Raw genomic sequence first — 23,335 nt, 5'->3', positions numbered from 1 at the left:
CTCTCCTCCTCCGAAAGGGTTAAAATGCTTACACTAAGGCAAGGAATAAGGGTTATATATGATTTGCTGACTCAGGTCCCTGAAGAGGAACTGCAAACACTTCTGTCACCCTCCTCACTATTTCTAATATGCTAGTTTCGGCAGCTCACTGTTCTGTGCTGGATAGTGTTAATATTATTTTAACAACTTCCAGAGGCACAGGCTACTCTGCAGCTGCTGCACCCTTCTAGTTTGCACGTGTGGGTGAAAGCAATCTATCTATTCAGCTTTGGTCCAGAGCAGGCACATACCATTAAAAGAAAGAGATGTGAAGCCCAGATATAGTGTAAATGACCATTTCTAAGGCAATTACTGATGGCTATTCCCAGAAAGTTCCTGTAGTGGTTATAACGCATCTCTAAACTGTGGGAAGGCCCTGTTGCGTTATAAAATGGGACTTTAAGGAGCACTACTTTTTCTTAAAAAGTCTTAAATACTAACAACTTTATAGTAGAAGTTAAAAAATATTCCTAAAACTTCTAAACCAAAGTATTCTTAAATGTTCTGAAAGTTATGAAAAAATGTTTTTATTTATCTTACAAAATTCTAGAGCAAGAAAACAAGTTTTATTTGAAAACTCTGTTTTCTCTTGCAACACACTTTTCAATAAGCTTCCTGTCTACTAGGCAATATCAGTTGCCCATTAGCAAGCATTTTACAATAAACTGAGCTGCACTTGAAAACTGAGCTGGATTTGAAACTAGAGAAGTGAGATTACTGCATTCAGTGTGCAGTAAATAGAAAGGAATATTGCTGTGTTTTCTGTGGAAAGACATTAAGACAACTTACAATTCTTTTCCCAAAACTAGTAAGGGAATGCAAATAGCTCAACTCATCTCAGCAAGGACAAATCAGATTGTTCATCCTTCTCAAATCATTTTACAGATGTTTGCATTTATCCTGGAATACTGATAGTCTACAATTAATTCAGAACAAGAAATTTAAACCATAATGGTCATTTTTAATAGAAGCTTGCAAGAAATTTTATTTAAAGGCTGCTGGCCAAAGGCAACACTGCTGTTATATTCCAATTCAGTTTGTTTCTGTCTCTCTGGATTAATTTGGTTTTGATTAATTCTGATATGGATTAACGAAAGCACTTGAAAAATTAAATTACAAAACATATTGCAAACCCCTTCTGTCATAGTCCTTCTTCTTCTATCACTTAAACTTTCTCAGATCTAGAGAGAGTGCAAAGGGGGATGAATGTTGCCTTTTGGAACCTGGAATACATTTGGCTTGCATTCAGTTTGAAGGCCTAATAAAGATTTCATTTCTGAAACTGTTCCAAAATGTTGAGAACTTGTAACTGCATCAGTCTTGAAAGTATTATTATATTGACAACTGAATAATGTTGATCCAAGTTAGATTTCAGACCACTTTTACATTGGGGGAAATCTACAGATATTAAGCATAATTGTTAAAGAATATATTAAATAAGCACATCATTAGATGTCTCCATAGGCTCATTTAATGGAATTAAACTATTCCACGTTGAAAAAATATTAAATAGTATCAATCACTAGAGAAAATGAAAAAAAAAATTGCCTCATAGTTTAAACTTGTAAGCAGAGAACCCACAACATTTTTTTATCAATTCATGAATGTGCTCAATGTTTACATAATGATTCCTCTCCAGAGATGAAAGAATATATGTATAATAAATAAATTGTGACCTTCCTGCAAAACAACTTTACCTTTAAAGATGAATCATGTAGGGTGATGTTTGGCTGCATCCAATAGATTAATATTTATTAAGCTGACAAAAAGTCAGTCCCACCATAACTTGTTCTGTACCAGAAAGCAACAATAAAATAAATAAAACAAATTAAAAAAGACAGTCAATTCAAACTTTCTGTAAATGTCATTGTACATTTTAATAGGAAAAAAGTCTTCATAGACTGTAATGAATAAGCTGTATATAAAATGAAAAAACCTATAAATATTGTTATCATGTACTGGTTTAGGAGTTCACTAATTTACAAGTTCAATGATCATTTGAAATCAAGCAGGTCAAGTGTCTTCAATAGCCAACAATGCCTGACAGGAATATGATTTCTAAAATTCCCAAAGCAGTACTGGGGGGATGGGAAATCATATAGTCATCACTACTAAACACGCATTTAGAAATAACTGATAATAAAGGGCAGCTAATATAATTTGCCATGACAGTAAGTTACTGGGTATTTACAAGGGTATATGAGATAAATAACATTTGAAAGAAAACAAAACCATCATGGAAGCATTCACAAAGACAAAAATATAGAAATTTATGTGCTAAGAAAGTTACCCCAGAAATGCAGAAAACAGGACAGTTTGGACTCTGAAAATGAAAAATGCCATACAGATTTACACAAGGATTGCTTTATCATATTTTGAGTGCTCTGAGTTGAATGTGAATATATACCTAATATATTTCCAGCAGCTCAGTTATTTTAACTGAATGCACACATGTAGTGCAAATAAAAACTGTTATACGACACGGTCATCTAATTATCCCGTGTATCATATTAATGGGTTCTGAATGACAGAAAATACAAAACTGAAAGCTACCTCTTAGGCTACAGTCACATATTATGAAGGCATTAAAATTAAACAAATGATAGCAGGAATCAGGCACTGACATTCAGATTCCACTTTAACTCTTCCTAAAACTATAATCTGAAACTAATCCTCTGTGCCTGGTCTTGAAATACCAGTGTTTTCACAACTCAGCCCTCTTGGAGTTGTCTGCTTCTAATGAGACGAGTAACAAAAGCCGTTCACAGAGATCACGAGAGCTGAGCTTTTCCATTTGGTAACTTTAATGCACCATCTAAATGCACCTTGGTGCACATTGGTGTTCCAGGGGGTTCAGAGAGAAGGGAGAGAGAAGTATTTCCCAATTCATTATGATTAAGCGCTCCGTAAATCTTTTCTGTTCACAGAGCATGGGCATTTTTAGAGTTTGAGCTAAAATGATAAACACTGTCCCAAATATGCTATTTCATAACTGCTGTTTAAACTTTACTTTTTCAAGACTTCTTTTTTGGTGCTGGCTTTTAAACAGCTTATGTATTAGAGATATATCCTTATATGGTGACTAGTACATTAAACAGAGATTAATAAATTTTCAGGCAAAACCACAGTGCAACGGAGTGATATCTGACTTGCTAACAGAACAATACAGGACATATTATAAAAGATAAATAGGAGGAAGCCCACCAAGCCAAATGGCACTTACACCAAAATCCTGCAAAGACTCCTGTGGGAAGTGATAAATCCTCTGGCCTTTATATAGCTGACAAAAAAGGGCCAAACTGAAATATTTCAAATAATTAAACAAACAGCTGTTAATTGTTGGTACAATATTATAAAGTTGTATTAGGAATGAGATCCACTAGAAGAGGAAAGACTATAGGGGGACTAGAAAAAAACTGTTCTAATAGAATTTTTGTGACAGTGCCTCAAAAGAGAGATTAATCTACAAGTACCATAATAGGTATAAATCACCTGATTTTATTAAACACTTTGATACAGTGTCCAATCAAAAGTTTGAAAGTTTAAGCAGCATTGCCAGTGTGTAGATCTGAATACAAACCTGTTTGATTGGAACTCTGGAAAAAGAAGATAAATTCTTTTCATATGGGAATGAGTGTAACTAATACTAACCCTTTGTAAACTTAATAAAAACAACACATTTGTGATAGCAATTAAGCGCTGTGTATCTGATCTGGTTCTCTGTCACACTTGAACAACAGAGGTTGAAATGTGTACACGTGGCCCCCAGCATTTCTCTGTGTGTTCACCTTCTCTCTGTAACACATTGAGGTTGTGAGGCTGAAATATATTCTTTAAAGTACATCTTTACTATAGCTTTAAATTTTCATTCTATAGCTGGAGTCGATTAAAAAGCCATTATCAGTGGCTTATTGGAAACATGAGTACATACCAGTTTTCTTCTTCTTTTCATCTGATCTGTCTAAATAAGTAGATAACACATCAAGAAGACAACTGGGTACCATATGTATGCAAAGCTTTGCCCATAGGGAAATATTTGGTTAAGTTTCTCAGCAATCATTCTTAGGATTAAAGACATTAAACATTTGATTAAATGACCTTGGCACAAAGACCAGGACTGTACTCATGAGATCTGCTGATGACATTCTCATCAGTAAGGAGAAGCATTGGAATATCCAACAGGAATAACCGGATGTTTCTGGTGACTGAATAACAGTAACTGCATGAAAATCCTCAATAGTATGGACTGATTGAAATACTTAGGGACTGAAAAGAATCATTAAAGAAATATCATGTATTAGCTAATTGCAAGATGACTATGAACCATCAAGTTAAGCTGGTGGTGGAGAATAGAAAGTATTATTCTAGATGCATCACATGAAGTATTTTTAGTATAGCTCTACAGGGCTTCTGTAAAACCACATTTTGAAATATAAAAATTATTACTTCTGCTTGAGCTTAGTACAGAGAAGGTACTTGGCTGAGGAGGGAATTAAAGAACTTATTTTACGTAAAGAAATAAAAAGAGTTTGACCTCCTTAGTTAGGTGAACTACAGACTTATATATCATTATTTTCCATAAACTCATCTAGTAGGTAAAAAGCAACTAAAGGCAAAAATCTACTTAAGCTAAAAACAGTTTTCTTAGAAGGACAGCTGGTTAGTAACTGACAATTAGCTGGGAATCAAACACTTCTAGCAAAGCAGAAATTTCTGGTACAATCTTCCAATATAGGTGGCGGATTCGAACTCACATTACAAAACCAATGCGTGGTGAGTGGAATATAAGGTAGCCTTTGACTGCCCCCAGTGGCTCTTATTGATTCCCTTCTTACACATTAAGGGGTAAATAGACAGAAACTCATTCTGATTACAGCAGGCACGGCACAGCTCACCTACGCACAGCGAAATCCTCCTCCCTTCTCCCAAAAATACTTACATGCAAGTTGCCTGTTCAGAGTTAACCTGCATTTATGCTAACACGCAAAGCAAGCCCAGAGTATTGTTTCAGGCCAAAATTTTGCCTCCTCATGCTAGTCATTCAGTATCATGGACAGTCAAGTGACAGCACCCTGGCCTGAGTTTTGTTTTCATTTAGTGTAATAACATAGAAATAACAAGCTAACACTGCAACACAAAAAGGAGCTGCTAGTCCATCTCAATGTAGTGGTTGTAAGACAACACTCTATGTCTGTTGGGAAATTTATTAAACCTTTTCAGTTAAACAAGAAACATACAGGCTTTAAACCTAAAGCAAACCAAGCAAAAACTAAGTTAGCATTTGCATATATAAACCACCAAAATTACAGATCCATACCTTCAAAGTATCTTTACTAGACACATGATTCAATAACAGTGAATCCACACCACAGTGATCTAACATTATGTCACTGCATGTTTCTTGAATGTGTTACATAGACATTTGACCTATGCTCTTCAGTAGTCATTACATGAAGTTTATCATGTGTAGAGTTTCTTTCATTAGTTAAAATAATGTGAAGTACACACTTCCAGATTTGTTTATGGAAATTTACTGTCATGGTCCCTACTTCTAGTGTCTCTTTGGCATAGGAAGTAGGTCTTTGAAATTGTTTCCCTAACATTTTAGGGGTGGTGTTGGGGAAAATATGTGTGTTTACATACATCATTTAGATCAGCAAGGGCTTTCAGACTGATAGAAAAGCCTGGTTTTTAAAACCAGTGATAAATTAGAATGCAGTGTTATTTTGCACAATAAAAGTATTTTCTTTCTTTTTGCTCATGGACTAGAATATTGTTAACAATAAGAATATTATCTGTGGTAGGAAAAGTAATATTATTAAGCTGACTTTCATAAACATGAATGCTAATTATAGCTGTTAATCCAATGAGACACATTTCAGAGGTGTGGATAATCACCACAAATTTCACCTTTCTGTGAATACATAATGAAGCATCAGAGACTTATTTCTAAGCTTATCAACTTCTGTCAAAATATTTTCATTACATCAAACATTGATTAAGCTGAACTTAAGCCTACCATGCAGTAGATGGCTTTGAAGTGCTGATAGGCATCACTTATTTTTGCAGAAACCTCTATTACAGTGTGTGAAAAGAAAAGAAGGCAATATTGCCAACTTGCATAACGTACCTGGAGAAAGTTTTTGTGCTTTTTGTTAATTTAAATCTGGAGACTGGGAAGCAGTAAAGCACAAGCAATTGAGATAATTATGATTAACACTTTTGATGCTTGTGGTACTGACTAATGAAGAACACCTTTTAAAAAACTGGGTAAGTCTTTTCATGCTTTTGGGATCTTGTGTGTGGGGACAAGAGCTGGCATGGATACATACACTGTATATACAGCACAATGTGTATACAGTGTACATACACATACAGTGATCCAGGGGAATGCTTCCCTTTAAAAAGAAAGTTTTATATATTGCAGACATGGACAAATTATATCATAGTAATCTAGTCTTGAAGCACACATATATAGCACATATATATTTATATTTTTTTTGTGTGTGTGTGTCTTTCTGTTTTCAAAAGAATTTTTTAACGTTTATTTCAGTAACTTCAGATTTATGAAGAACAAACATTATACTGCTCCATGAGCAGCGTACTGAATTCTTCTTTCAACCATCAGTTATATGAAGTGAAGGCATTTTTTAACCTCTGTGCCATAGCATGTACATTTCTGTCACAGCAATTTCTTCTTATTCATTTACTGAATAAAATGTTTAAATACATACATTCCAACATGTTGTGCTGTATCTTTGTTCGGTTTTTGAGGAAATCAATGAATATGGAAGAAATCTCAGTACTCTGCTATGCTATACCTGTATCCCATCTTTCTAATTTTACACTACTCAGTTTAAAGTAGATTTCACTATTATATTCAGTATAAATGAAAAACCCAAAGCACACAAAAATACTACTCAATATTTCATTAATGCCTAAAGAACTTCCTGTCTTCAAATGCAATAAATCTTTAGGAAGAAAACAGAAGAATGATACTTCAGTTTGTAGGAGGATCCCGTGGTAAATTAAGCTCATTTCTCAGAGCATCTAAAGACCCTCTTCTTTCACTAATGCCAGTAGCAGTTCAGAGCACTGCATCTTGCAGGAACCATTGCTGCAGTGTTTATTAAAAGCCTTTTCAACACAATATTGTGCTCTGAGGAGTCTTACAGCTCTCAGTACTGTCAAGAAAAAACTGAGGTTCTCAAAGTGTTTAATAATTATTGCCTCATGTGTTATTTTTTACTTTGAATAAAACTACTAATTTCTAGCCCTGCCCTGTCACTATCCTGCTGAACAGCCACATCACCACTTTATAACTACAGAAGTTTTCTAGTACTTGGTTCTCATCAGGTTCACACTGTAGTCCAGCCACTGGAACTCTTACAGTCCAGCTCAACTGGCACGGACAAACACAAAGGTAACTCTGAGAAATAGAGTTCCTATAACTGGAGAGCTGATACTCCAGGTTAACAGTCCAACAATGTTAAGGAAGTGCCATTTTGCAGCTTCCAAGGAGGATTCATCAGATCAAACATATATCCAAGCTAAATCCAAAGGCTCATTCCACATAAAATGGAGAGAAATAGGCTCACCTAGGAAATTATTCACCTCAGTTCCAGGGACTCAATTAAATTGCCTAAACACGTCTAGTGACATCTGGGCTGGTCTAGGATATCCCACATAGCTTTCTGCAAAAATCTGTTGCAGAACCTATAATATCTGGGTTTTTTTTCAAACATCAGGAAAGCAGTTTCAAACATCTGCTGATCCCCAAGTTCTGGATGCCTTAGAGCATCTCAAATGAATTTAAGCCCTTGAATTTAGGCAGCTGAGTTCAGCTCTAGATGTCTATATCAGAATGAGATGTGCCCTAGGAATGCCTATTTCTTTCCTTACCAAAGATATTAGAGAGTAATTAGATCAGATACAGATGACTGCAGTTAAACAAGACGAATACCACTCTCAGTGGTAGGTAGATACTGCTTTGAAAAATACCAACCACAAAAGGTTTAGCAACACTTCTATTGTTACTCTCGTACCCTACCTGCAGCTATGCTGTAGCGACCGTAACTGCAGAAGTTCCAGGTCTTTATACTAGGGAAATCATGGGGTGTCTGAATAAACTGGTTTGGGGACAGTTTGCCTCTGATAAGGTATATTTAATGATAATCGTACTGTAAGGTGTGTAATTACTATGCTTTGTTCTGTCTTAAGGAAAGGTTTTATTAAGCAAACTATATTTGCAGATATGCGAAAGTGGACTAGACAATTTACTAGCAATAACAAAGCTACAGAAATTTCAGTCAGAACATCCCTTTTTCTTTTTCACCCCTTCCATACCTTTTTAATTTAACTGTAATCAGCAGCAAATACAATGCTCCTCACTATTGCTTTGAATCAGAATTGTATTGTAATGCAATTGTCAACAGCAATAGACAGGAGAAAAAAAAGCAAATTAATTCAAAAAGACACAGTTTAATGGGGCTAATTATGATGCTTATAGATAATGGTTGAATTTTTGGATTTCTACTATTTTTATATATTTATATATTTATATATAAAAATGTATAAAGGGCCTTTGGTGTCTAGGAAAATGTTAGAGGGTGACCTGGAGTGTTACGTTTACCAGGTCTGTTTGTGCAACTGTACGATACAGGAACCCATAACAGATGCCCTTCAGGAACTGATGTGTGCCATTTGAGCACTGTAATGGAGTTCCACAATCTGTCTTATGTTTTGGGGATGTAATTTCAGGTTATGAAGTTTGAATGGCAGAACAGATTACTGGAGAGGTCGTGTCTGCTCCATAAAATATTGATACAGCTGCAAGAGAGAGGGTTGTTCAAACTGAACAGAGTCTTTAAAGTAGCAAGTCTCCTGTTTGGCAGGACAGTTTCTGGAGCTCCCGAACTGTTGCACATAATCCACAAAGACAAAATCAAGAGACTTTCAAAGGAAATTTCCATAGGATATTTATTTCCTTGGACTTTTTGGAGATGGGGCACCGATGAATAAAGACTATAAATGTCTTCTTTTTTTATTTTTTTTTTTAAATATTTTAATTATGTCCCTAATGTGGAGAGTTTGCAACCACACTCTTACATGCTAACCTTGGCTCAAGTTTTGCTGATGAATTGCTTGCTTGTTTCTATCTTCAGTCTGCCAGTCATGATCTTGAATAAACAAGTTTATATTTTTATGTAAATCTAAAAACACAATGTAGAACTAAAATTAATCAAATAATTTCCTTTAGTAAGTCAATAATACACTATTTTACTAGGATTCACACTGCAATTAAAATGCTGAAAAGCCTCCTGAGCAGTAAAATGGATTTTTTTTTCACTGAGATCCAGTACCTTAGAGGATAATGTCTGTTAACAAAAAAAAGGGAGATAATTAAAATCTTTACAAAGCATCTGTCATCCAGCTATACTGATTAGGGTTTATAAAAGACCACAGATTATAAGAATATTAAAAAAAATCAGAAGTTCCCACACCAAAATAAAACAGAAACTTCAGAGAAAAAAATAGACAATGTTCTAACCTTTACATAAATGCACAGATGTACTAAACAAAAAAAAAATCCCCTAACTTTTTGTTCAATTTTGATGTGTAAACAAAACAATCACCATGTAGCATTTGCCGAGAAAAATCAGAATGATGAGATACAGTGTGGATCACAGATTATTGCACTTTAATTTCTAAATGAGCTTAGACATCTGTGAAATTAAAACCCCAGGGCGGACAATTTATGTGACACTATGTTGAAAAAGGAACAAAGCTTTGAGATGCAAATTCCAGCTTTCCATTGCGTCAGAGCAGGTAACCTTGCAAACAACCTTCACACAGACCAGTCTTCTCCACTTTGACTGATGTCTCCCATATGTATCTATTTCTCCTCTCCGTTTTCCAATCAAGTTGACAGCAATTCCCAGTTCATTTTCTAAAGAGACTGATAAAAGCCAGGCTGGACCTGTACCTGTTATTAACCTCTCTTGTACCATTATTACTTATTTTCCTCCTTTGAGATAAGCAGTTACATTACACTTGCTGATCTTTGCATGTGATGTGTTATTACATAAAACTGGTACTGCAAATGTCAGCCTATTACTGGGTCATTAAAGTCAGGTCATGATATTTGAAAATTTGATGTTCTTAACCTTTTCAGGATTTAACCAACATATAGTGTGGGTTTATTTGTCTTTGTTTCTTGTTTTTGTCATAGTTGTTGCTGTTGCTTACATTAATTATTCATGAATACAAGGGCATATATGGTGCTATAAAAAGCCATGAAATCTGATTTATTCATGTTATTAAACAAACTATGATTTAATCATTAACAGTATTTATGTAATTGTTTTTACTGGCCAGTTTGAGACTTCTTCTTTATTTCAAAGGAATAATTTTGAACTCTGTTTATGCACAAATAATTATTCAAATATCTTCCATATATATACTACAGGATGAGATAGGACGAGATAGGAAATGGCCTCAGGTTGCTCCAGGGGAGGTTTAGCCTGGATATTAGGAAATACTTCTTCACTGAAAGGATTATCAACATTGGAACAGACTGCCCAGGGAAGTGCTTGAGTCACTATACCTGGAGGTATTGTGTAGATAAGGTGCTTAGTGGTGGACTTGGCAGTGTTAGGTTAATGGTTAGTCATAATGACCTCAATGATCTTTTCCAACTTAAATGATTCTATGATTCTGTGATTCCATGACTCTATGAAACACAAATAGAAATGCCAATGTTTTTTCTATATGGAAATAGGGTTTTTCTGCCTACCAGTAGCATTACTGAATCTTCTTTGCTATTATGTACACCTTTATATTTCTACAAAACAAGGCTAAATAATTTTAAGCTAAGCAGAGAATGGATATTTCTCATTTTCAATTACAAATGAAAATATTTGATAAAATGTATATATGACAATGGGCGACCACGATATTTTGCAGCTAGGAATTAACTGCAAATCTCAGCTAGTAACTGAAACCTATCATGTGTCAGAGACACATCCTAAGATGCCAAAAATTGTGATACTTTTTTATATAACTGCAGCCCACAAAGACAAATGTCTCAAAAGTTCATTAGTTTTTGCAAGACTAGCATCACTTTGTGCCAACAGCTGGGAAAAAAAATTAATAGAAGATGGAGTTCAAATACTTGCCATGTTTGATTTGAAATGGAAACAAAATTCTTCTGGGAAGCCATTCAGAACAGAGTTTATGAACTCAGACTCCATCTTCCACTAACATACTCAAAGTCAGATTCTCTAAATAAATAAATCCCAAAATATTGTTTTTTAATTTCTTGACTTGTCTACATACCACAGGAGTGTATGGTTTCTGCAGACAACATACTAATACAAGTTTCAGGTGCCTTCTTTTGATTATCACATTGAAATTATTCTTACATAAACAACATACAGAAAATGCTTTCTAAATGTATACCTAAAATGTGTTAACTTATAGGCATATATTTTAATTCATTTGTTCAATATACTTGATAAAAAAGAGGTCATTTATAAAGTCTTCTATGAGAACCTTCTTTGGTTGCACGTATAATGATTTTTGGGAATTTACTGAAGAACCCTGTGTATATATATTTTTACTAGATTTTTATAGATGCTTTTATAGAGGAATAATACCAATGATATGTTGGCCATCTGCTGTCCAGCTTTAAGAAGTGAATTGTCATTCCTCAACACTAAGAAGATATCACTCTTTTCCTGTATATCCTTCATGGACAAATGCTCTTGAAAACTTAAAATAATTCCCAATGGTACAAGTAATTTTTTACAGTGATAATTTTCAAACTCGCTTAAATCATGCAGCTGACAATACTGTACTATAGAAAAAGGTTTGTGTATCTTTTTCACACTGCTGAAAACCGCTACTGGAACAAAATCGTCACAGATGTAACAATATAAAAGGGCAGCTTTACAAACTAATAGTTAAAACAATCCAGCAATTCTTAAACTCAAAACATGAACTGCACAAAATTGTCATATTACTATAGCAATCACTTCATTTATGAGAAAAATGTCATGCAGCTATCATAACCTGTAAGCAAAATAAGCTGTAAAAAAAAATCACAATTAATGACTTGAGCAGTCAGGAAGATCTAAGCTCCAGAATTGATTTATTAAATTGATTATTAAAGTGAATGGGCACCGTGTGAGTGCCAAATTCAGTGTATGAATACTATTCTAATACTAATACTGAGTATGAATATTTTTGTAGAAAGCTTTTGCTTCATGTTAGTGCAATAAGCTCTTGCCTCAGTTGCTGGATGTGACACAACCAACCAGGAACAGTGAGATATGAATCAGAGGGTCATTCACACAGTGAAATATATTACTCTTCCTGGTAGTACTGGGATGGAGAGGTTGTCTCCAAAATGCAAGCAGTATGGCTCTTCACAGAAGGCAGAGTATGCCTTCACTCATTTTTCTGGGGCATTTTCTATCGTAAGCTTCTTTTGCCTTTTGTTATTGTGTTATTTCTACCGATGAAATCCAATGTCAGTGGAGCACTAATTTGAGAGAGACTGATATTTGAACTGTTGGTTTTTTTTTTCTTTAAGGAATCCTCATCGTTTTTGTGTTGGTTTTAGACCTGTGGACCAATGCTATATAGATCACTGGTGGCTTAATACCAGCCATCTACGAAAACCTTTAGACCTTTGAAATTTTTTTAAAGATAGTGTGTGTCTTCACTTTACCTTTACTAGGATAAGGTGGCATAATCTGCTTTTACTTCTGAAATAAACATCTCTCCAGAGTTTTGACCCTTTCCTCAGGGAATTATTCCCCTGCCACACTTGAGGAATAAATTGTCTAAATGAACTTTTTAATAACTTTTTACACAGTATTTAATTGTGGACTAGCCTAGCAGGCAGCCTCAGCAGGTGCATTTCTATCAAAAATAATTTCACTGCATCTTCTATATAATTGAATTGACTAAGTTCTGCTGCATCATGATGTTTTCTCTCATTATAATGACAACTGTGATATATTGCAAGTTAGTTGCTTGAGTAGAAGAAAAAAGTTAGAAGCAAAAATATACATTCCAGCCATAATTCTTCGAACCAAGCATCTGAGGGGTAAAAAACCAAACAGCAAATCATTAACCCCAAGATAACTGGCAAATAATTTGAACAATTGAATATTTTTTTTCAAGAAGTACCTAGCCTGTTTTTGGAACATTCACCATATTATGAGTCAAAATTCTTTTAATGTTATTACCCACCCTCAAAATATTATACCTTGTGGGAAAAGAAAAAAATACTAATAACTTAAAAAACCTCATAGTGTTCTTCAGTTTCTCAGCAGTGAAATGAGCTCTGAAGTTCTACCTGGTAATGTAAATGCATTTTTCTTTCACTTTTCTCACCAGGAACACCCATTTAAAAACATTCAGTTAATATAAGCAGAAAATATCATATGAATCATCTGAGTGTCATACTGTAAATGCAATTTGCAGCCATTTAAAAAGTGCCCTAAGAATAACTTACTCTTCAAAATAGGGAGCTTATTCACTAAAAAAACCAACAAACCCAACCCCAAAAAGAGTAAAATAACTGTGTGTCTACATCTGTTTTCAAAAAAGTACAAGGAATGATTTACTGTCATTGAGAACAGTGACTATTGAATTAAGGCAGCTCCCTATAGTATCAAAATTATAAGTAGCTTTTATACTCAGCTGTACTGCAGTGTGTTCAGTTTTCTAATAATCTTAAATAACCTTCCTCAAATAGGACTTATACTTCCATAATTGTGATTTCTTAATCTGAATATTTCTTTTTCTGTTTGTAAGCATATGTGGCACAAGATATATACAGTTACTAAAACTACTGAGCTACTGAATAACTAGTTCAATTGCCATTACCAGTTCTCAGAGATTTCACCTGAACTAAGAAATTGGTATTGTTCCAAACATCTTTTTAATGCTTATCAGAAGAAGCACTTGTATGATTATATTACACCCCCCCTAAAACATGTTGCCTTTGTCAAAATCTTTTAGAGACACGGAACTACTTTTTTTCACTGCTCAGTGCAGTACTTTTCAGAAACAGAAAATGATGAGGTTGGACACTTAAAGAAAAAACTGTAGTCTTTGCAGAAAGGTAGGCCCAAAGAAGGAAAATGTAAATTAGTAATGTTCATCTTATGTGAGGCCGTTCGCATACCCATTGAGGGGAGGGGCTTCTTTTATAGCCTTTCATATGAGTGACATACAGACCATATGAACTGCTCAGGGGTCAAGAGGTCAACACCCTGCTCCCAACGGCCGGGTGCTCCTCTTTACCTCTAATGTCAGCTAAAGGTTCAGGCAAATGATGGTGGAAGGCTAGAGAAACCTCTCAGGAAATAAAAAAGAGTGCCTGTAGGGAGGTTGCTGCCCCAAGGATAATTCATCAGATTTACTGCTTGTTCACTGCACAGACTGAATTGTTTTAGAAAAGATGACAAGCAGGAATAGGCTTCAACATTTAGGCTATAACACTGGCTTTAGTGGCAAAGCCCATTGCAAGCTGGAGAGTGGACTAAGCCCTTGACCTCCACTGATTTTGATAAAAGTTTATAAACTTTAACTTATATGCAGGCAAAAGCAGAGTGTCATCTGAGAAGCCAGGAGCATCCAAAACCTCCACTGGCATTAGCATATATTGAAGAAGTCTTACAAGAGATCTGTGTACTTCTGGACCAGCGAAACGAGATACTCCAAGAATCTCAACTGAATTTCAAAATGCATTAAATACTGTAATTACAGCAACTGAACCATGTCATAACAGTCTCTAGTTGAGTTAGGAATAACTGGTATGGTCAGTGGATCCCCAGAACCCAGTTCAGCTGCCCACACACAGACACTATGTGTGGGCACTACCTGATTATCTTGGGACAACTGAATCAAGGCCCTACATTTAGTTGCCTCATTGTGGATGTCTACAGTCTGGCGTTTTACTTGTGGCACAACTTAATTAATTACTTGACAGATAACTGATCTTACTTTCAGAAAACATGAATTCTGGCTAATCATTCTTAGAATTGATTCAAAAGAAAATTGGAATACTATAGAAAAGAGGAAGGGAGTTGTAATAAAGGAAATGTATTAAGAACAGTATTTTCAAAAGTTTCATGAATTATTTCTTCAGGTAGGTAGCCATTTGTTTCCAAGCATATATGAAATGTTTTCACAGATTTGTGGAAGGAGGATGCATAGGAACCAGTGCAAACCTCAGGCTGTTATTCACAGGTATCATTGTTCATATTTTACAGACAGAACAATTTACAGAAGTTGCCCATCAGCGCTTACTCTAGCAGAACTTTAATGCACTCAAGAAACAGAAGAATACGCTTAAGGGATAACACAACTCTGAATTAATAAAGTTTTGGTAGAAAATTTAACATTATACATAAAATTTACTATAATCAGATAAAATACAGAACAATTCAAAAACTCTATTTTCTAATGTTGGACCGGGTATTAATGTAGTAGCAAATTAGCTATCAGATTCTGAAGCTCTTCTGGTATGTGTTATTATTGCGGAATCTTGTAAGGGAAATTATTGTTCCTTCATTTTCGTCTTTGCCACTAACACTCTTCCTATCTCTATTTCCAGATATTACCACAAAGAAATTGGTATAACCTTCATGAATGTTCAAAATAATTTGCATTAATTCATATTAATTCTTTAGCACCGCATATTAAATAATCTCAATCAAAAAAGAAACATTTATTTAAAGGCAGATTTTATCTAGTATCTTGGCACCTAATTTTGATTCTTAGATAATAAAGAAATACATCTGAAATATATCTGCTAGTGTCATATCATCTTGGAGGATTTTACCTCAAAAATGCATGACCATCCACCACTTTTCTCGAAAGTATTTACATAGTAGCAATCCTATTTCAGATATGCTTTTACCTACATTTCATGCAATTTCTAGTTCCATATTTGATGAGGATTTCCAGAGTTGAAAAATCACTGCAAAACAGCAATTCCACTCTACGTGAAAATCTGAATTCACTTAAGAGTACAAGTTTTACCTGTCCTGAAACTTACTCAAGACCTAAGGAAGTGAAAAGAATTATGGGAATTTGTTTGGCTCTTAAGGGACCTAAATATCATGAACTTAAATTGGAAATGGGTTTATGTAAAATTCAGTAGAGTCGAGTCCAAGAGTTCACCTTCATCTAACCTCTCAGACAATGAGTATGTGGTTCATCTGATCTACAGCACAGGTGTCCGCATCTGCTTTTGTGTGCTGCATTCGGGACCTTTTGGATGATCAAGACAAAGAAGTCATCCTAGGAACAGAAACAAAACCCTAGCCTTTCCTTCTCACATGGGAACACTTACTTTATCCAGCTGAACTATCAGGACTTCTGTTTCTTGTTTTCAGTTTTACCCCCTCTGCCTAACACCTCTGGCTGTGCAACGGTGTGACTTTAGCAGAAAGACACCATATGCCTGTGTAGTCGGTAGCTTGAGAACTGTCAGACTCTCAGAAGGATGCAAGCTTGAACCCGCTGGGGACAGGAAGAATATTTCAGTCCTGAAGCTCTATTCCACCACTCACATAGCAACTCTTCGTTGAGAAAATTTTGGCATCTCAGCATACTTTATAATGTCTCCTAAAATGCAAATTATGTCATAAAAAGTGAGATGCTGATGAAACTCCCTGAGTGGAGATAGGAACAAGCTGATCTATGTGACCCTTTCAACCTATCTTAAAAGCTGATGTGCCATTTCTTTTCATGTTGTGCCACAGACCAGATGTGCTTTGATATACAACATGTTCAAACAGCTAATTAATATTTAAAAGTCATTCTGGTATAATCTTTATAAACATACATTTGGTATACACAACATCCTGTCAAATACAGTTTAAAAAAAAAAATCCAGCTAAGTGGCTGCATATGACACAAATCCTCTGGCTTTATTGAAGAGAACACAAATTTTTTCTATCATTTTTGCTATTTCCTCCTTCAGAAAATTAGATTCACTTTCAAGCATTTAAATACAGTGAAAACATATTTTGAATTAACAACCTTTTAAAACATATCAGTTGCATCTATTTTCTTTAAAAAAATAAGTTTATTCTTCAAAGACAAAAGTCATGCATAAAAACTTTCTTAGAATAGTTTCAGTGGCTTAATTTCTATATAATTTTAAACATTAAACAAACTCTTCCACTGAAGAAAAGGAATGCAGTAATAATTAATCTTTGTAAAAACAAAGATTAAAACAAAATTATATCTTCAATTCTGAAATAGCATTTAGTTTGAATAAATATTTAACATTTATATAATTATATTTTCAGTAAATTATATTTAAATAAGGAATATATAAATTTATAACCTCAGTGGTACTATTTTCTTAAAAGGTCTTTGTCAGAAATGTTCCTTATACCAATTTTATTAATACTTATTCAGAAATCAATTAAAATTTCATTTTATTTTGGTGTTGACACAAAAATTGGGCCATCTGCAACGAAGTTTTTAAATAGCTTAGTGACAGACAAAATTTACAGAACAGAACCATTCAGCTGCCATACATTTTCAAAACAGAAATCTTTAATCATGGCTGCAGCTATGATACAGAAGCACAGAGCATTGAGGAACTAGGCATGACTTTCTCTGAAGCTGAAGCTAATATTGTTTTTATCTGAAATTGCAAAAGGGTAGGCAATACCATAATGCTCAGTGGTTGGCTGCCATTCTATCTTTACCAGTTCTTTGAGTTTTAACAGTACACTGAGAGGAAGAATGCGGATGTTCAATAACATCTTAACTTTTATAGCCTGCATCTTCAGGAGTTTTTCTGCAACACTGCGTACAGTACAGCCACAATCAAAGAAGATCAACCATAACAGTTCCTTTTTAATTAATTAGCTAACCTTGAATATGACAAGCCATTTACTCCCTTGTAACTTTCCTCGACAGTTACATTCAAAATTTCAGAATACATAATAAATATTTATATGCCTATATATATAAGCATAATCACAAATAACTTTTTGAGCAGTAACTAGTTTGAGAAAACATTTTCTTTATCCAAAAGTACCAATTAGTAATAATAGTAAGTTATAAAATCTGAAAGATAAGTCACCTATTAGCTTTAAATTAAATTAGGATATTTTGTGGAGCTGCACATACGAAGAACATACTTTGTAATGAACAGATCAATGGTATGAGAAATAGGGGCTGATCTGACTATATTAATCATAAATTGATCTCTCTTATTCAGGTTATGAACACTGGCATTATAGCTGAGTGGAGGCATAGCTGAATAGTTTTGTAAGCTAAATGTTTTCTACAAAAGATGGTCCAAAAGACCATACGAAGTAGGGTGAACAGAAAACAAATATAAATCCAAGATAATGGTAAACAGTTGTATTTTAACAACACATTCTAATAACAAATCCATACTTTGCTAGAGAATTTAATAGTACAGTAGTAATACTTAACATGTTTTACGAAAATACTCATGTCAAGTAGCGATGTACAGTATATTTTGCAGGAGAAAAACTAAGAGTACAAGTAATTTGCCCCATATCACACAATATGTAGGAATTTTAGATATTTGTCTTTCTCTTAAGTTGTTAAATAGATCAGATGAATCATTCCCTAAATTGCTTATTTATGTCTATAGATTACAAAATAGTCCAGTTTATTTAAAATATAGATATTCTATATTGCAGGCAGTAGCTTAGAGAATTAAAGTACAATCAGTTTTCTCAGGTATTGGGTCTTCTTTAGACAAAGCTTCCTGTTTTACTTTGGTTAGAGTTAGCTGTGCAATCAGATATTCCCTAAGAAGATCTTGAAACCAAACATGTATCCTCCTTGGCATAATTTCAGTACTTTCCAAAGCCCTGCTTGAAGTTGGTCATCTGATTTATAGTTCTGTAAAGGTACTAAGATCTATGCTGCTGAGTGTTTTTCTAAGTGTATTTCAAAACCAGTTTCTTCTTACCCAAAATATACTGTATCTAAGCAACTTTGGGTGACTTCTAATTTTAATAAAGAAGTGGTTATGTATTGCACACAATGGTCAGCACCAATGTGTTGATTCATTAGGAATCACATAGTATTGCTGACTTCCAGACATGTATTCAGTTATATTATCATCCATTAAATATTTGGTAAAGTCACTACCACAGACATTTCATTATTTATGTAGTCACAGTTTAAAATAATTTTTAGGATGCAGTAGACATCCTGCCAATCATGCTTTTTCGACTATTTTTTTATTGTCTTTTAAAACTCATAGACTATACTTCATATCCCAGGTTACTGATTGCTCATTCATATGAGCTTCATATTCTACAGTTTGTATCTTTGTTTTTATCAGTGAGGAAGGAAAGGAAGGGGGACAACTGCTGACATACATCAGCCTAAGGATTTGGTTTTTTCCACCCCCCCCAATGCATTAGTTGGAAGACTTCCAACAAAAAAAGAGAGGACAATATTTATCCCCACATAAAGAGAAAAAAAAATATTTTTGATACATACACACATGTGGACACATCCAGTCTGAATGCACTATATACATATGGGTGAAGCAAACAGCACCAGTAAACAAAATTCTCTTAAGTGACACAACTCTATTTTCTTACTGGCTTCAGGAACCTCAGGTACTGAATGGCTCTAAACTATAAATAAAGCAAAAATGTTGATTCATGTCTTTTGTAGAAAATACATCATAAAGGAACAGATGTTGACATTCAATAGACTCTTCTCTCTGAATCTGTTGTTACAGCAGTGTAAAGTATAGCATTAGATCATGGACTATTTCAAGAGCAGTCTTTCACAGGAGATCACTTGTGTTTATTAAGGACATTGACATTGTTCTCAAAATACGGTTTGCTCCACTAAATCATGATTTAAGTAGTTTTGTCACTGAAATAACTATGTGTTTTCTGTAGTGAACAGTCATGTATTGCTGGATTGTTATGTTGAAAAGTAAAACCTTTTATCCTTGATGCACTTGCATTTCAGAGAAACATGAACTCTGTTTCTTGTATGAAGTTTCTAAAGCCCTTCCCTGTGGAAGACAGGTTGTACATAAACATAAGATACAGTATTATCAAAGAGGAGAATTTTTCCTTTATTCATATTCAGCTCATATTTCTGGGGGAAATCACGATTCCCACTGAAGTAAATGGGAACATTGCCATTGACTTCATTAGAGCTGGAATTTGTCTCCTCTTATCTTCAAGAATCTCAGAAGGTTCTTGTGCCTTTTTCTCAGACTCCTACTTTACCTATTGCTTATTGTCCTTCCTTTAAAAATTGCACTTCAGGTAGAGAGAAGGCAGTGTATCAGCAAACTCATTTTGCATTTTCATCAAGCACTAAACCACAAAGGCACCTGGTAATGTCACTGCTTGTCTGTATCCCATGTAACTTTCAAGTTCCTGACTTCAGCAACTTACAGCCTTTAGCTAGCATTTGAGTTAAAACCTATTCTTTGATTTTATGTCTAAATTGCTCCTTTGAAGAAAGAACTGGCTCACTCTATTCTGATTAAAAACAGGTGGAAAAGCAGTCTCATTTTTTTACGTCATCACTTTGAAAATGCTTCATGTCAGCAACTATGGCCATATTACATTGTAGACATTTCTGTGATAGTTACCTGTACAGTCCATGGCAGAAGCAGGTATTAGTAGTGTCCAATTCATTTTCAGTAGATGTCTAAACTGATTCACAAGAGTTAAGTGTCAGACAGAATGAGGTGAAAGTGAGGAATGGTGGTATACACCAAATAGTAGAGCAGGGATGTGGTTTGCTCTGTCCTGTTACTCTGGAGATTCTGTAACAGTCACTTGCAGATCTGTAGCTTACTCGGAAGAAAAGTTTTAAGTGTGCTTGTATAATTATGAAGGGCATCCTCAGAATATCTGGAATGTGTCATATATACTAATGTGACAAGATTAGCTATCACATTACCAAGAGATGTGCAATAGGTAGGCTCATGGCAGAGCTCAGCCAGAGCTCCATTCTCTTTTGTATCCTCACTTTTCCAAGACCACTGTAGCTAAATATAATATGAAGTCAAGTTTCATATTAAATTTTAGTTAAGCTGTTGGCATCTAATTTCATGTTATAAAAGGTCCTGAGATAGTTCAGATGAAGGTCCTGGAGAGGTCAGACCTGACAATTTACTGTATGTATGTGGTAACTGGGGACAGCCTATGAGCGATAGGGACTGATGGACCTTTAATACTGAAGAGGAAAGCATCTATGTTCCTCTGTCACCAGACACATGCTGGATGCCTGGCTTTGGTAGTCAGATACTCTGAAGCTTAACTTACAACAAATTATAACGTGAGATATTATTTAAGGAACAAATGTTGAATGGTATAGGTAATGAACTTCCAACTCCAAAAAACATGAACTACTTCAACCTCTTCCATTACAGATGAAATTACTGCTGTTTTAAAGCAAAGAACAAATTCCTTTTTAATTTCTTGCAGCCCATGAATTCTACCTGAGTTATTAATATTTGCCCTTTTTCTGTTAGAGCAAGTACCTCCAATTAGCATTTGAGTTGCTTTAACAAAATCCATGGTAAAAGTAGTATGAAGTAATGAACAAACTGACTTAGATGAAATGCACACTGAAAGAAAATGCTGCATAAAATATAAGCTTGATATCCTTCCTTCCATTAAGTGGTCTACTATGTTTTGCAATATCAATAAACTAAGAGTATGTGAGTAAATCCCTTGCTCCAGTGTGCTATTCTACTAGATAAACATGAAAACTTGGATTTGTCTTCAAAATATTGTAAACAGACATGTAACTGTTATAAAGAGATTAATGAGAGTAATTTTTAATAGATGTGTATTTTTTAAAAAAGCCAAATTTTGCAGGATGAACTGTTTCTAAATTCTACCCATCATCCATTTATTTTCATTCTTTTTTTTTCACTACCACTTTTTCCTCCTAATACTGCCATAATGTTCAATACCTTCATACTAAATGTTTTCCCCATTTAGTTTGTTTTCCCCAAAGAAGCAATAGTTTTCCAGTTCTAAATTCTGTAAGATCTTGATTCAGTTTATCTGCTCACTCTCACCTCGAGTCATCTCAGGTCACTACTGCTCACTTGCCCAGCTGGCCTACCCTGAGTGTGAGGTGCTGCAAAAGCCTTACCCACCTTTCTGGTTATGGTTGTACTGCTGGATGAAACACAGGTATACATGGTCCATTTTCTAACTCAGGCCAAATAAATGGCCTAACTGGGCCATGTCCACACTATACTTGATCCTGCCTGTCTTATGCGGCCCCTTCAGATTTATCATGTAATTAGAACTTTCTACATGATTTTTTTTCTGGGTTTTTTTTGTGTGTGTGTGTGTGTGTGTTAAAATGGACAGAAATAATTTGAGGGCTGTGCCGAAGCCTATGAGCACAGCTTTCTCATAGCCTAAAACTGAGGAGGTAGGTGAATACCTGTAGGGACATTTGAAGGTGCAAAGCCCACAGGCACAACACTGAACATCTGGGTAGGTTGCATCGCAGGCAGGAGCTAGACTTGCCTCTACTCTCCACTGCTCACATTGACCAAGGGAGGCCTAGCACAGCCCCTGCCCAAACTGTGCCTGAATGGGGTGCTGGAGAGTACAGCAACTGCTTGTTTCCCAGGCCTTTTTTAGAAACATAGATATACTCCCAGAACCCATATAACTTCAGAGCTTATATTTGTGTTTAGGGAGAATAACCTGAGGTTCTCTCTTTTAAGATGTTCCAGGATTTTTCCCAACAGCTACGTCAGTTGCAAGATTAAATGTCTGTCCCACAGGAGAAGAAGAAAAGACAACTCTTGAAAACATAGGAAGACTGTCAGGAACTGTCAGCTTTCTTGCTGCTTTGCGCTTTCTTGCTGCTTTGCAATTCTCTGAAAGTTACTGTCTCTAAAAGGAGCCTCGAAGTCTGCCTATAAGATAAGGTTTAACTCATTGTTCCATTCAGGCAAAGTACAATTTGTTCAACTTTATAAATCATAAGACAACACATGCCTTTTAGGTCTTCCTACTCAAAAAAATAACTTAAGCATTTTCAGATACAAATTAAGGAAAAGTAGTGTAAAATATAAATAGCCATAATCTACAAAATATCTCATTACAAAGCAGAGGTCTACCCCAATTTCATGTTTAAATTGCATAAATTGTTGATCCTCTACGCTCCAAATTATTAGAATATCCCAAGATTCATCTGGCATTGCTAACATACGAAAAGTATAGAGATGTCACTTCCATAGCTGAAGTCAAGT

At 35.0% G+C, this 23,335-nt stretch overlaps 1 protein-coding gene across 1 annotated transcript in view; it reads right to left on the bottom strand.

Annotated features, from left to right (window-relative positions):
- The window catches only part of GPC5 (glypican 5), a 763,124-nt gene that overhangs the window by 275,736 nt on the left and 464,053 nt on the right, over positions 1-23,335 (bottom strand). The window lies entirely within an intron of this gene.

The sequence above is a fragment of the Phalacrocorax aristotelis genome, chromosome 1, assembly GCF_949628215.1.
Source record: "Phalacrocorax aristotelis chromosome 1, bGulAri2.1, whole genome shotgun sequence".
Taxonomy (NCBI): domain Eukaryota; kingdom Metazoa; phylum Chordata; class Aves; order Suliformes; family Phalacrocoracidae; genus Phalacrocorax; species Phalacrocorax aristotelis.
Note: the sequence above shows the minus strand (reverse complement) of the source record. Positions and strands in the feature narration are given on the sequence as shown.